The 13,340-nt window shown below is 38.8% G+C and overlaps 1 long non-coding RNA gene across 1 annotated transcript in view; it reads left to right on the forward strand.

Moving 5' to 3' along the window:
- The window catches only part of LOC138158164 (uncharacterized), a 37,739-nt gene extending 32,009 nt beyond the window's left edge, over nucleotides 1-5,730 (forward strand). Inside the window, exons 3-4 of the long non-coding RNA XR_011167574.1 lie at nucleotides 2,063-2,169; nucleotides 4,913-5,730. This is a non-coding gene — a long non-coding RNA (uncharacterized lncRNA). The remainder of the gene's footprint in view (nucleotides 1-2,062; nucleotides 2,170-4,912) is intronic.
- Nucleotides 5,731-13,340: the final 7,610 nt, after the last annotated feature.

Below are 13,340 nucleotides of genomic sequence, written 5' to 3' on the forward strand. Positions count from 1 at the left end.
TAGATAGATAGATAGATAGATAGATGGATAGATAGAGATAGATAGATGGATAGATAGAGATAGATAGATAGATGGTAGATAGATAGATAGATAGATAGATGGTAGATAGATAGATAGATAGAGGATAGATAGATAGATAGATAGATGGATAGATAGATAGAGATAGATAGATAGATGGATAGATAGCATATATACATAGGTAGGATAAATAGAGATAGATAGATAGATAGATAGATAGATAGATAGATAGATAGATAGATAGACAGACAGATAGATGATGGATGGATGGATAGATGGTAGAAAGATAAAGTTCAATTTTTTAAAAATCCTATATATTTTATAAATTGAAAACATTATTCTGGCTTCACTAGACTGCCCAAGGGATCCACAACACACACACACACACACACACACACACACACACACACACAGGTTCAGAAACCTCTGCTCTAGTCCATCCCACCTGAAAAAGATCTCTATTGTATCTCTAAGAAGTGGTCCTCTAGTCTTTGCTCAAAGACTTCAAATGGGGTCCATTTGTGTGTATGAGCCAAAAAAATCAGATTAACTCTCTGTAAAGGGGGAAAACCCTGAAGGACTTGAAAAAGAGTTGTCTAACTTTGCAATTATCAAAATCAATAATTGTGATGAGTATCAATATGTGGAAAGTTATATATGCAACTGGATGGTGTAGTGGATAGAATGCTAGGCTTGGATCAGAAACACTCATCTACATGAGTTCAAATCTGGCCTCAGATAGTTAGTAGCTGTATTAACCTGGGCAAGTCATTTAGCCCTGTATGCCTCAGTTTCCTCATCTGTAAAATCAACTGGAGAAGGAAATAGCAACCCACTCCTGTATCTTTGCCAAGAAAACTCCAAAACTGGGTCAGAAAGAGTTGGATTTTTGGTATGCAAAGGTGAGTCTTTCCAATGATACCTACTAGGTTTTTTTTCTTATTAGCTTCAGTCCAATGTTCAAGTTCACCAAGATCTTTTTTTCCATTCTGACTCCACCATCCCGTGCCTTAGCGGCCGCTCTTTCTTAAGCAGATGCGCTGCTAAAAGATTTCTTCTGAATTTTCACAGCTGTGACATTTGAGTTACAATTGTAAGAGCCCAGATTGATGAGAGCTGTTTTAATGCAGCACTTACTTACAATTTGTGGACATAATGAGCCTGTTGAGAAGATCTCAGCGGAGGAAGGGGCACCTTTTTGAGAGAATTCCCACTAATCGGTATTTTTTTTCATAAGCTCACTGAGAGTTCAGTTAACATAGGTGGCAATCAGCCTCAGAAGAAACTCAATTTGGTCTTTAGCATGCATTGTTGGAGTTCTGTTTTTAATGCAGTGCCGACTAAAACATTTTTTCAATAGCTGGTCTAACCTGGATCTGGGATCGAGAGCACTGCTTTTATTTCTTTTTAAAGGAATATATATGTGCATATATATCCATATGGATGTGCACATGAATGCCTTTTTAAAATATAATTGTATATACGTTTTGATATATTTAAAAGATGTATGTCTTTAAAAAATAAAAGCAATCTTCTAGACCATATGTATATACAAGTAAATGTGCAACTACGTACACACATACATATTAATATGGTGTTCCAAAAGTCTTTGTATAATTTTAAGCTATTAAAAAATATATCGTGTATGTGCGTGTGCATGTGTGCATGTACATGTGTGCACGCACGTGTGTACAAACTTCCATTATAGTATGGTGTAGTAGAAAGAGGACCAGATTCCAGATCTTCTATTTCCCACTTACATCAATTAGGGCAAATCCCTCCATCTTTCTGGTTCTCTGTTCCCTCATCTGTAAAATGAGGAGGTTGGATTAGGTGATTTCTGAGGTCCCTCATAGCTTAAAATCTATAATCCTATGAATTAGCTTATTAAAAGAACCAAATGAGTACCAAACTCTTTTTATACTATTGCAAATTCACCTCAGACCTTTGTCAGTGTAAAGATGCTGTTAAATAACCATTTTGTAATCACCTCTTATTATGTTTGATTTCATATACAAAATCTCCATCTTTTTCTTTTTTTAAGGAATGGGCAGTTTGGACCTGTGGCATCAATGATAGACAGCTCTCGGTATGGAAACTTCTTTCATCAATACAGAATAAGTTAAAGACTTAGAAAATTGTTCAAGCAAGGTAATTGGGGGGGGGTTGCACCCTTTCGCCAGGAGTTAAATGACTTGTCTAGGGTCTTGCATAGATAGTTTTTGTGGGAGGCATGGCTCAAATCCAGACCTTTCTGATGACAAGGCTTGGGCTTGCTCTTTGTCTATGAGGCCATATTACTTTCCATTTACTCCTTTCCCTCCCTCCTTTTTTTGATCTGATAGGTGATTTCACTAGGTCCCAGTGAGGAATTCTCTGTACCAATGGATACTATCATCTTATGATCTTAGAGAATTGCCTAGAACATTTAGCATTTAAGTGACTTGTCTGGGCCCACAACCAGTAAATGGCAGAGATCTTGTTGACTCCAAGACCAATTCTGTCTCTGCTGTATACCACCCTACTTTTTAGAAAGTTTTTTAATTTTTTTTTTGCCACCCTATTTTTTACCTTTCTTTTCTTAGTCATGATGAGTGGGTACAAAGATTCTGTGCTTTGCTCTTCCCTTCATCATTATTTTATATATACTTTCCCATGTATATAGTTCCTGTAATTATCAGTGTTGATAGTGGCATAGTTACATACCAACGTTTCATGACCTTTGGGGGTCTCTCCATCCCCAGCCATGCAGACTTAAATCTGAGTTTCTTTGGCTCACACTCACAATACAAACTCAGATTACAGCTATACACTGACAGCATCTTTGCTGGTTTGGGAGATGTAATCAGATTGCCAGAGTTTGGAGGGAGACTATGTGATCCCCAATTCTCCTCCCCTGTACTATAGGCCGCTCTAATTTCAGCTGGATCACCCATTAATGTAGACAAAGCTGCATGCATTTCTGCAGATGATATAATACCTCGTGCTGGTCTCGGATTCAAATCTTTTGAAACAATTGCCTCTTATCTCTCTCCTCCATAAAGGCCAAAGCAATGAATCTTTGTGTCACAAGACTGTTCTGATATAACACTCTCATGGTTTCTATTCTCATCTTAAATCTGTTCTAAGCACAGTAGTTTAAAAAAAAAAACCCTCTCTTTCGGGATCTGCAGAGACGTCCTCATTGCTTCAGAAACTTTGCTCACATACTCTATGACATTTAAAGAAATACCTTGAATTGAATTTTAAATTCCATAATGAAATAAGTGACAGGAAGAACAAATTCCTTTAACATTTGGTGCTGCTAAATACCTTATTGCAGATGGGAAATCGTTACCATTAACAGCGTGCACAAAGTCAATTTTATTTTAAAATTTGCAACAGGAAACAAAAAAGGTGCCAGTTGGCCATTTTTCTAGACAAGCCCAAAGTATAATAATAATAGCTGACATTTACATAGTACTTTAAGGTTTACAAAACACTTACTGTCTCATTTGTGATCATTATAATATCCATGTGAAGTAGGTTATAATATACAGAGGAGAAGAAGGAGACTCACAGAACATAAATAACTCTCCTCAGGGTCAGATGGTTACTTCAAGTTCAAAGTGGGATTTGAACTCGGGCCTTCTGAACCTTAAGTGCAATGCTCTGCTATGCCATGGTGTCCCTCATGTATATTTTGTTAGGAGCCATTGTAATGTGTATTGCAGAAATGCCTTAATTAACAAATTAAAAAATGAAAATAATATTGGGGAGAGCTCAAAAAGAGTAAACAACTTGAAAAAAATTGAACATGATAACTGTAAGTTGGAACTTTGTTTAGAAAATACATCGTATTTTCTGGCCTAAAATAGAAAGGCACACTGTGTAAGTTTGTTCAAAATTTCATTTACCAGTCATCTATGTACACAGCACTAGCTTTCTACAAATAATTATAGTCAAGCCAAATAAATAAGTCATAGTTGGCTAATTATTTAAAATATAGAACTGCAAAATGCAGCTCAACTAAATCAATTATTTTGCACATTGCAGTTCTTTTAAATTCAAATTTCAGATGCTTATTTTAGAGAAAGGCAGTGTGGTGCAGTGGAGGGAGCACTTGTGTTTGGAGTCAAAGGACCTGAACTCACATCCCAGTAATGCAGCCTTTGTGACCACGCCAGTAGCTTTGAGTCTGTTTCTTTATCTGTAAAATGAGAGGATTAGCCAGAGTTATGAAACCAGGCAAATATATTCCCTTTGATCCAGGAATACCATTACCAGTTCTGTATCTGTACCAGCAATGCAATATTCACAATGCCTACGGCAATTATAAATATGCTGATGTGGTTATTAATCACAAAATATATCAGGCTCTCTATATGGGCGATAAAGCTAGAACATTTATTAAAATACCAAAAGACTGAGTCCCCAAACCAGAAAGTCAAAGCCATCAGAGTAGGTATGAAATTGGCACAGGTAGATAAAGTAGAAAACACCCACATTCTCAAGCCTTTAAAACAGAACAGGCTACCTCAGGCAAAGGTCTTCCTCTCCCCACTCACAGCAACTACTCAGCGTCCAGGAAGTGTGCTCCTAGAAGCTCCGGCCCCTGGCAGTCCTCAGCAGGAGTCCTTAGCAGAAATTCTGGCTGGCTCAAAAAGGGGTTCACGCTTCCGCTGCCACTGCCTCTGCTGCTGCTGCCGCCTTCGCCGCCACTGCTAGCCACCGCAGGCACTCTAGCTTGGCTTCTGCTTCCTCTTGCTCCTCCCCTTCCTGCTACGTCAGCAAGTCCAATGGGGGCATGGAAGATCTTTAAATCCCATAACCCTTACAGTATCCCAAAGAGATTTTTTTAAATGGGGGAAAGAACTCACATGTACAAAAATATTTATAGTATCTCTTTTTGTAGTGACAAAGAATTGGAAATTGAAAGGATGCCCGTCAGTTGGGGAAGGGCTGAACCAAGTTGTGGCATATGATTGTAGTGGAATATTATGGTGCTATAAGAAATGACACGCAGGATAATTTCAGAAAAAGGACATGGAAAGATTTACCTGAATTGATGCAAAGTGAAATGAGCAGAACAGAGAGAACTCTGTACATGGAAACAGCAATATTGTAAGATGAAGAACTCTGAATGACTGAGCCACTCTCACCAATACAGTGATCTAAGACAATTCCAAAGGACTCATGATGAAAATGCTCTCTACCTCCAGAGAAGGAACTGACGGAATCTTAATGTAGACCGAAGCACAGTGTTTTTCTCATTCTTTATTTTTGGGTGGGGGTATGGTTTGTGTTTTTTTCACAACATGAACAGTATGGAAATATGTTTTGCATGATTGAACACATAGAACCTTTATCAAATTGCTTACCATCTCAGGGAAGGGGAGAGGTGCAGGAGGGAGAGAGAATTTAGAACTCAATATTTTTTTAAATGGATATTAAAATTATTTTTACATGTAATTGGGAAAAATAAAATCATTTTTTAAAATGACAGGACTGGACTAGATCTCTGAAGCAATTAAAAAAGGGATTGTTTTCAAACTAGTTGCTCCATTTTCCGGAGTAGAGGTTAGCAAACTCCGGCCTGTAGGTTAAATCCAGTGCCCACCATCTGTTTTTATATTACCCAGAGGCTGTGGTTTGTCAGCCCTTGTTCTAGAGCAGTGGTTTACAAACATTTCTGTTTATCAGTAAGCATTTTTGAGTGTATGCTCCCCAATATAAGACTATCTACTTATTTATAAAGTATGTTCTTATCCAATTGCTTCATTGTGTCTAACCCTTCATGACCCTATTTGGGGGTTTCTGGGCTAAGGTACTGGAGTGATTTGCCATTTCCTTCTCCAGTTTATTTTACAGATGAGATTTATAAAGTATACACCCATACTAATATACTAATAGTTATGTGATTGTACCAGTTACAAAAATAGAAATTTTAAATGAGTGAGCTAAATGATATCTGATCCCAAAGTCAGAAGGGAGACGCTGGAGATCATTGCACAGGAGGGCTATGCATGGCGAGACTTGCAATTCATGAAAATCACTTTGGCAGGTGTGTGGAGGATGGATTAACCAGATGTCTATTGCAATAGTTCAGGTGAGAGGTGATAAGGACCTATACTGGGAGAGTGGCTATGTGAGAGGAGAGAAGGGCACAGATATAGTGTATATTGTGGAGGAATGAATAATAAGATATGGCAATGAACTGAATATGAGGCATGGATGAGATAGGGAAGCCAAGGATGAAATGAAGTTTTCCATTCAGTGACTTGAAGAATGGTGGCACCTTTGATAAAAACGGAAGTTTGGAAGAGGGGTAAGTTTGGGGAAAAGGCAATGTAATGAGATCTGAGATAAGCTTGTAAACCACCCCTGCCTGCTCATTCTCTGTCCCACTGAAAATGAAAAAAGGGAGGCAGGACTTTTGCACACCAGTGGAATGGTGAATACCTTCCCCCTTCATGGCCATGAGGGTATCTGGGGGGCAGAGTAAGTGTGTCCCGGGTGTGGAGCTGCTGCTTTGGATGCCCAGATCATGGCTAAGTTAACACCATCCTGAGAGACTCATGACCTTGAAAAGCCTCGGGAGGTCACCTGCAGGAGCAGGAAGAGTGTTGGCAACAATGGTTAGTGCGGTTGAGATAGAGATGAGACCATTGATCAGCGGTAGTGGGGAGGATCATCCCATACTCCTTGTCATGCTATGGTCCCACTTTAAAGGTCACAACTCTAGAGGACAGCATCCTCACTGAAGCTTTGTCTGGCAACATCGAACACTTGAAAGGCCACTTTCTCAAAGGCTTAGACTGGGTCCCGAGGTGGAACTTTTTTAACCAGGTTCCTATAATGAAGTTTGGGGACAAAAGGAGTCCAAGAACTTTTCCTGGAGTGTTGCATCCGTTTTTGGTGCAAAAGCATTTTGTGTAAACACAAAGAAACATTTATGAGCAGCCCCATCACTCCTGTTTGGTGAAAAGGTCCTGCTCCTTTGCAGACACAAGGACAGAACATTATCAAGCATCTCAAAGGTCCCATAAAACAACACTCACATCTGTCATCTTACAAGAGGCCACATGCAGGTGAGAAATTCATTCCCATTACCAGTATGTAAAAAAAAAATTTTTTTTAATCTGAAACAGTGCCCCCCCCAAAAAAAAGGAATGTGGCTCTTTTGGGGGGACTAGCTTGAAGCAAAATAACAACAATTGATGTTTATAGAGCAGACGATCTGTAAAGTCCCTTAAGTGTACCACTTAACTTGAGATGGCCGTACTTAATGGAGGTGAGTTACTTATTTTGTTGATGGTTAAGGTAGCCTTACGTCTTGGGTAGAAGCTGGACTTAGAGGCAAAAAGAACTGAATCAAAATCCTGGTTCTGTCTATTTTATTTTAATTTATGGAATAAAACAAGAATTTCCATAACACAGTATAATAAAAGAAAGATGATTCTATACGAAGCTGCAAATGTATCATACAACCACTCGTTCTTTTAAATTATAATAAAGTTATCATGGATATTTCTTTTTTCCCTTTTTTCTTTCCTCCACCCCACTCTAGAGGTTGTTACCATTAGACACAAATATATTTATTATACATACATATATTATGCATATTATTATATATTTGTATATATATTTCTAAATCTTTCTATATATACTTCTATTTAGTAGTTCTTTCTCTGGATGCAGATAGTATCTTTCTTCATATGTCTTTTGTAGTTAATTTGGGTAGTTATAATAGTCAGTCACTCAAAGTTGTTCATTTTTAAAACAATATTGTTATTACTGTATACAGCACTCTCTTGGTTCTGTTCATTTCACTCTTCATTATTTAATACAAGTCTTTCCATGGTTTTCTAAGATCATGAAGTTCATCGTTTTTTATAGCACAGTAGTATTCCGTCACTGTTTCCCAACTGATGGGCATCCCCAAAATTTCCAGTTCTTTTCCTCCACAAAGAAAACTGCCATAAGTATTTTAGATTTATTACACTGTGGGTCACAACCCAGTATGAGGTTGCAGAAATTTTGGCAACAGTTTCTTGAACATGCAATGACTAAGAATTAATTAAAAATCAAATACGTAATGAATCTGCAGTGTTTCTGGCAGCATTTGCCCATGATTTGTTCTGCAACTTCTCTCCAGCCTTTGTTCTGAACACGAAGCATGTGCACTTTGCACTGTCCATGCCCTCAGGCCATGCAATGCCAATGAATGCTGCTGAAATAGGTGAGTTTAAGAAGCCCTGTTTTAGAACACATATGTTCTTTTCCTTTTTTCCTAATCATCTTAGTAAAACATTATCAAGTATCTCAAAGGTCCCATAAAACAACACTCACATCTGTCATTTTAGAAGAGTGGTATTGCTGGGTTATAGGATATAGGCAGTTTAATAACTCTTTGGCCATAATTCCAGGTTGCTTTCCAAAATAGTTAGATCAGTTCACAATTCCACCAACAATGAATTAGTGTCCCAATTTATCCACGTCCCCTCTAACATGTGTTGTTTTCCCCTTCAATCATTTTAGTCAATCTGATAGGAATAAAATGATATCTCAAGGTTGTTTTAATTTGCATTTTTCTAATCAATAATGATTGAGAACATTTTTTCATATGTCTATAAATTATTTTGATTTCTTTATCTAAAAACTGCCTGTTCAAATCCACTGATCATTTATTTCTAAGCTATTTCTTATTTATGCTGCCTTGAATAAGTGAGTTTTTTTTTGTGCCACACACAGCTCTCTAGGACTCACCTACCACATCACAGATGGCTAACAATTTCCCTGTATTTACTTTTTCTTTCTGATTTGCATGAAGAACTCAAAAAAGAAGGGAGAGCCAGCTAGAGTTAGAAAAAGAAAATGTGTCTTTGCCTACTAATAATTGTAAACTTCCATGCCTGCAAATATAGATCTGGTTACTCCTGAATTACAACAAGGGTTGGACATGCACACACACATACACACATATGCACATGTATGTATATATATACATATACACACACACATATATATATACATACATATACATATATAACATATACCTGAAACCCATTTGAAAGAGTTCTAAACCTGGGATCTTCTATGAACTTGGATGAAGAAAACAGATTATATCTTTATTTCAAGATAATTGGTTTCCTTTGTAATGCTATGTATTTTATTTTATGCATAGAATTTACCAGACTGCCAAGGGGGTCCATGACACAACAAATGTTAAGAATTGTTGCATTTGGGGCAGCTAGGCACCAGCCCTGGAGTCAGGAGGACCTGAGTTCAAATTCGGCCTCAGACACTTAATACAAAAACTAGCCGTGTGACCTTGGGCAAGTCACTTTACCCCAATTGCCCTCCAAAAAGCAAAAAAAAAAAAAAAGAATTGTTGCATTAGAGGCATCTAGGTGAAACTGTGGATACATTGCTGGGCTTGGAATCTGAAAGACCTGAATTCAAATTTTGCTTCATATACTTACCAATTTTGTGATGTTGGGTAAATAACTTAGCTTCTCTCATCCTCTGTTTCCTCAGTTGTAAAATGAGGAAGCTGGTTTTTAACATCCTTTCCAGTTCTGAATCTACACTCCTATGATCTCTTCCTGGCTCCTAGGTTCATTGTCTACTATGGGAAAAACTCATCAGAAAAAGCCTTATCAGATCAAATCTTCCTGGGTGAGATGCTTTGGTATGAATATACCCTTTCCCAACAAAATATATTTTTGCTAATCAACTAAACTCAGAATCAGCAACAAACAGGCATATTTTCTAGGGTAAGAAAGAAAATTCTAAGGAGAGGGCCCAAGGAGAAGCCTCCAATTAATCTTTTCAATGCCAGACTCTGTGGGCTAAGATGACTGTTGAACCAATCAAAGCCATTTTTATCTGCTGGTGGAGAAATGTATTTCTTACTCCACCAGGACTTTCTCTTTTTTCTCCCTGGTGTAAGACAAGTTAATTGGGGGTGTTTTCCCAATCAATTTGATGAGCTTACCTTTTCTCTTCCCCTGTAGATAGTGGCAATATCCACTGGCACTTTTTAACCCAATTAGATAATTCTCGAATGGTTTCTAGGAAATGGGGATGCTCCCAAAATGATCAGTTGGCTGTATCTTAAGAGGATCTACTCTAATTGGAGGCAGCTGGTGGCACAGTGCACAGAGCCTTGGGCCCGGAGTCAGGATGTCTGGAGTTCAAATCCAACTTTAGGTACTTACTAGATGTGTGACCCTGGACAAGTCCCTTAACTTCTGTTTCCCTCAGTTTCCTCAACTGTAAAATGGGGATAATAATAATAATAATACCTACCCACCAGGATTGTTAAGAAAATCAAATAAGATATTTGTAAAAAGAACTCAGTTCAGTGACTGGCACATAGTAGTTGCTAAATAAATGCTTATTTCCTCCCCTCCCCCATGCCAACCTATAAAAGACCACTTTTATCCTTTCCCCCTTCTTTTGCATTTTTTCAGAAGCACAGAAGAGGCAGAAATATTTCTTCTGTTCTGACCATTGCACCACCCTTCACAAGCTAGACTGGTCTCCAATACAACCACAGCAACTCATTTACCCATTATCAACACTCCCTGCATGCTGCTTCTAGTAATACATGTCGAGCTTGAGCTTCAGTGCTTGGCCCTGGAGGCCCAAGTGGGGCCTTCTTGAACCACAAGTTCCTGGACACTTTCTGTCTTTTTGTTTCCTTTTCTAAGTGAGTTCAAAGCCTAGAGATTGAACAGTAGACTTTCAGAACCCGAGAGATAGTAGCAGCTGGGGAAATGATAGAATTATAGCAGAAGCACATGGCAGGAGCTGGCATGTGCTTACCCATTGGGCCCTTGAGAAGAGTTAATAGATAATGGTCCTGATCCTTAATCTCCTGTGCAGAAGAGAAGTGAATTTTGTTTTCCCAATCAATGTGATCCCAGAGTATTGCAATCTGACTGGGGGGTGGGGGTGGGGGGTAGGGAGGAGATTTCCTGAGCGCCAACCTTAAAGAATGCCTCAAGAGAAACCCTCATTTCAAGAGTTTAGGGAAAGAAACTTCTAGAGTAGGGGTTCTTAGTCTGCTGTCCACAAGTCTCCAAGGAGTCCATAGACAGATTTCAAGAAGTCTCTGAACTTGGATGAGAAAAAAAAAATTAATCCTATTTCTCACTAATTGAAGCTTAGCATTTCCTCCAATTAAAAAAAAAACTATTCTGAGGTGTTCATAGGCTTCATCAGATTGTCAAAGAAGGCCATGATACACACACACAAAACTAAGATCCACCCCTTCCTGAACATGATGTCTCTTAGGGAATGAGACGAGCATTCACATGGTCACTAGCACTGGAGAAGCAACAAATGTTAAAGCTTCGACGTGGAAAAGCGACAGATCCGGTTGCCATAGTGTACTGTTACCATATGTCATTCTACATTGCAGGTTCAGTGAGAAAGGGGCTGCCCATCTTGTAGATCCAAAGTGGTTTTGTCTTCAGAGGGAAATAACAAACCACAGATGTCACCACAAGATTGTAAAGGACTATTTTGGGCTCTGGCACAAGGGTTTTAGTAGAAGATCAGCGTGATGCCCTCATGGTAATCCAGTTTCTTCCAAAGGAAGCGAGTCTTTGCATTTTATGGAGTTTCTGTTTGTTTGTTTTTTTTTTCCTGTATCTGCTTATGTCCCCATGGGAGTCCTTTCCATTTTCTGCAATATTTTTCTGGGGTGAAATTCTCTCTCTCTTTCTCTCTCTCTCTCTCTCTCTCTCTCTCTCTCTCCTTCTCTCTTCCTCTCTCTCCCTCTCTCTCTTCCCCACACATACACACACACACACAAATACATAAATCTTTTTGTTACCTCTAGCACTTGTATAGAAGCTGGGGGTTCCTTTTATAAATATTTGGCAATTACCTGTGGAAACCTAGACATGAGCTATATTTAGTGATGTCTTGGAGTTATTTCCATCTGAAGGCATGACTAGCCAAAGAGGGAATGACCCTTTTTGGGTTAGCTCTTGAACCCAAAGTCTTGAGGTGGTAATGGCCCTTGGCCCTAGGTTACACTAATAATATTCATTCATTTTAATAGTGAACTTCTTGAAATAATGCCCTCACCTGTTTTATCTAAATTATACAAATAACTCTAATGGTGGGAATTTCAGATCTTCAGAAATCTTTTCTCTTCCCTTAAACTGTTCTTTCTGTCAAATCGATCCTACATCCTTTTTATCATCTCTCTTTCTCCTCCTTTAGCTCTATTAAGATTGAAATATTGCCAGGAGTTAGAGCTAGAGAGGGAGTAGTGACAAGAGGCAGAAAATACCGGTAGTGTACCGTTTCCTTGTAGACCCTGGGTCTTCTCGATTCTGTGAAAACTTTGAATTCAGATTCAATTTGTGGGGACTTTGAATGGTGATTCACTTCTATTGGCTTGTTCACCCCAACACAGTTTGAAAAACCTGAAACTCATTCATTCAGTCCCAAGTATTTACTTGTCCATCGAGTTAATAGTCCAGGGCTAGGAGGCATCAATGAAACACTCAAAAGTTTCATTGGAACAGAAATGAATAGTAAGACAATGAAACAACATCAAAGCCCATTTCAAAATGAATAGAGACTTCCACTCCCCAGCATCCCAGACTGGCTTGGAAACAAGCTTCTTCAAAAGACTCACACTCCAATAAGAGGCACCATGGGTTTAGTCTCTCTCAGTACACAGCCAGTGTTCTCCTGGACATTTCTAGGGCTGAAGACTTGAGTGAAAGGGTGAGCATGTCTGAGTAGTTCTATCTGATTATTTCCCAGCAACTCATCTCTCCTCATCCTATCTTTATGAAGGGCCTGGCTCAGTAGGTGTCCAGCCATACTCATTAATTTGCCAAAGCACGCCTACTCTAATGAAGATTGTGGTTTTCTTGGCTCTCTATGTTCCATGTAAATAAAAGTCTGTCAGAGAACTCCTTCCCATCTTCTTGGTGGGAAAAGCTTTCCCCAGTGGCTTCATTGAGCAGGAATAGGGGGGAGGAGTTGCCTGGAACAAGGAAAAAACTTTTACATCGTCCCCCAGAGCATGAGAACTTCTCTTCCTCCTGGGCAAAAGGAGGAGAGGCAGGGACCAGCTTTGCCTTTGGCAGGAATGTCTGTATCTCATATAAACTGAAATGACCATCTTTCTTGTGCCCTTTTAAACTGTTGTGTCTGAACAGGTCAGTCCCCTTTTCATTATATCCCAAGGGACTAAACTGGATTTTTCTTAGACCCTATTGTTCATGAGTCATTCAATGAATCTATAAGCATTTAAGCACCTACTATGGGCTATTCACAAAGACAGAAGTGAAACAGTTTCTGCTTTC

The sequence above is a fragment of the Petaurus breviceps genome, unplaced genomic scaffold (genome assembly GCF_028583685.1).
Source record: "Petaurus breviceps papuanus isolate PSGF00001 unplaced genomic scaffold, PetGlider_PUasm1.0 174, whole genome shotgun sequence".
Lineage (NCBI taxonomy): Eukaryota > Metazoa > Chordata > Mammalia > Diprotodontia > Petauridae > Petaurus > Petaurus breviceps.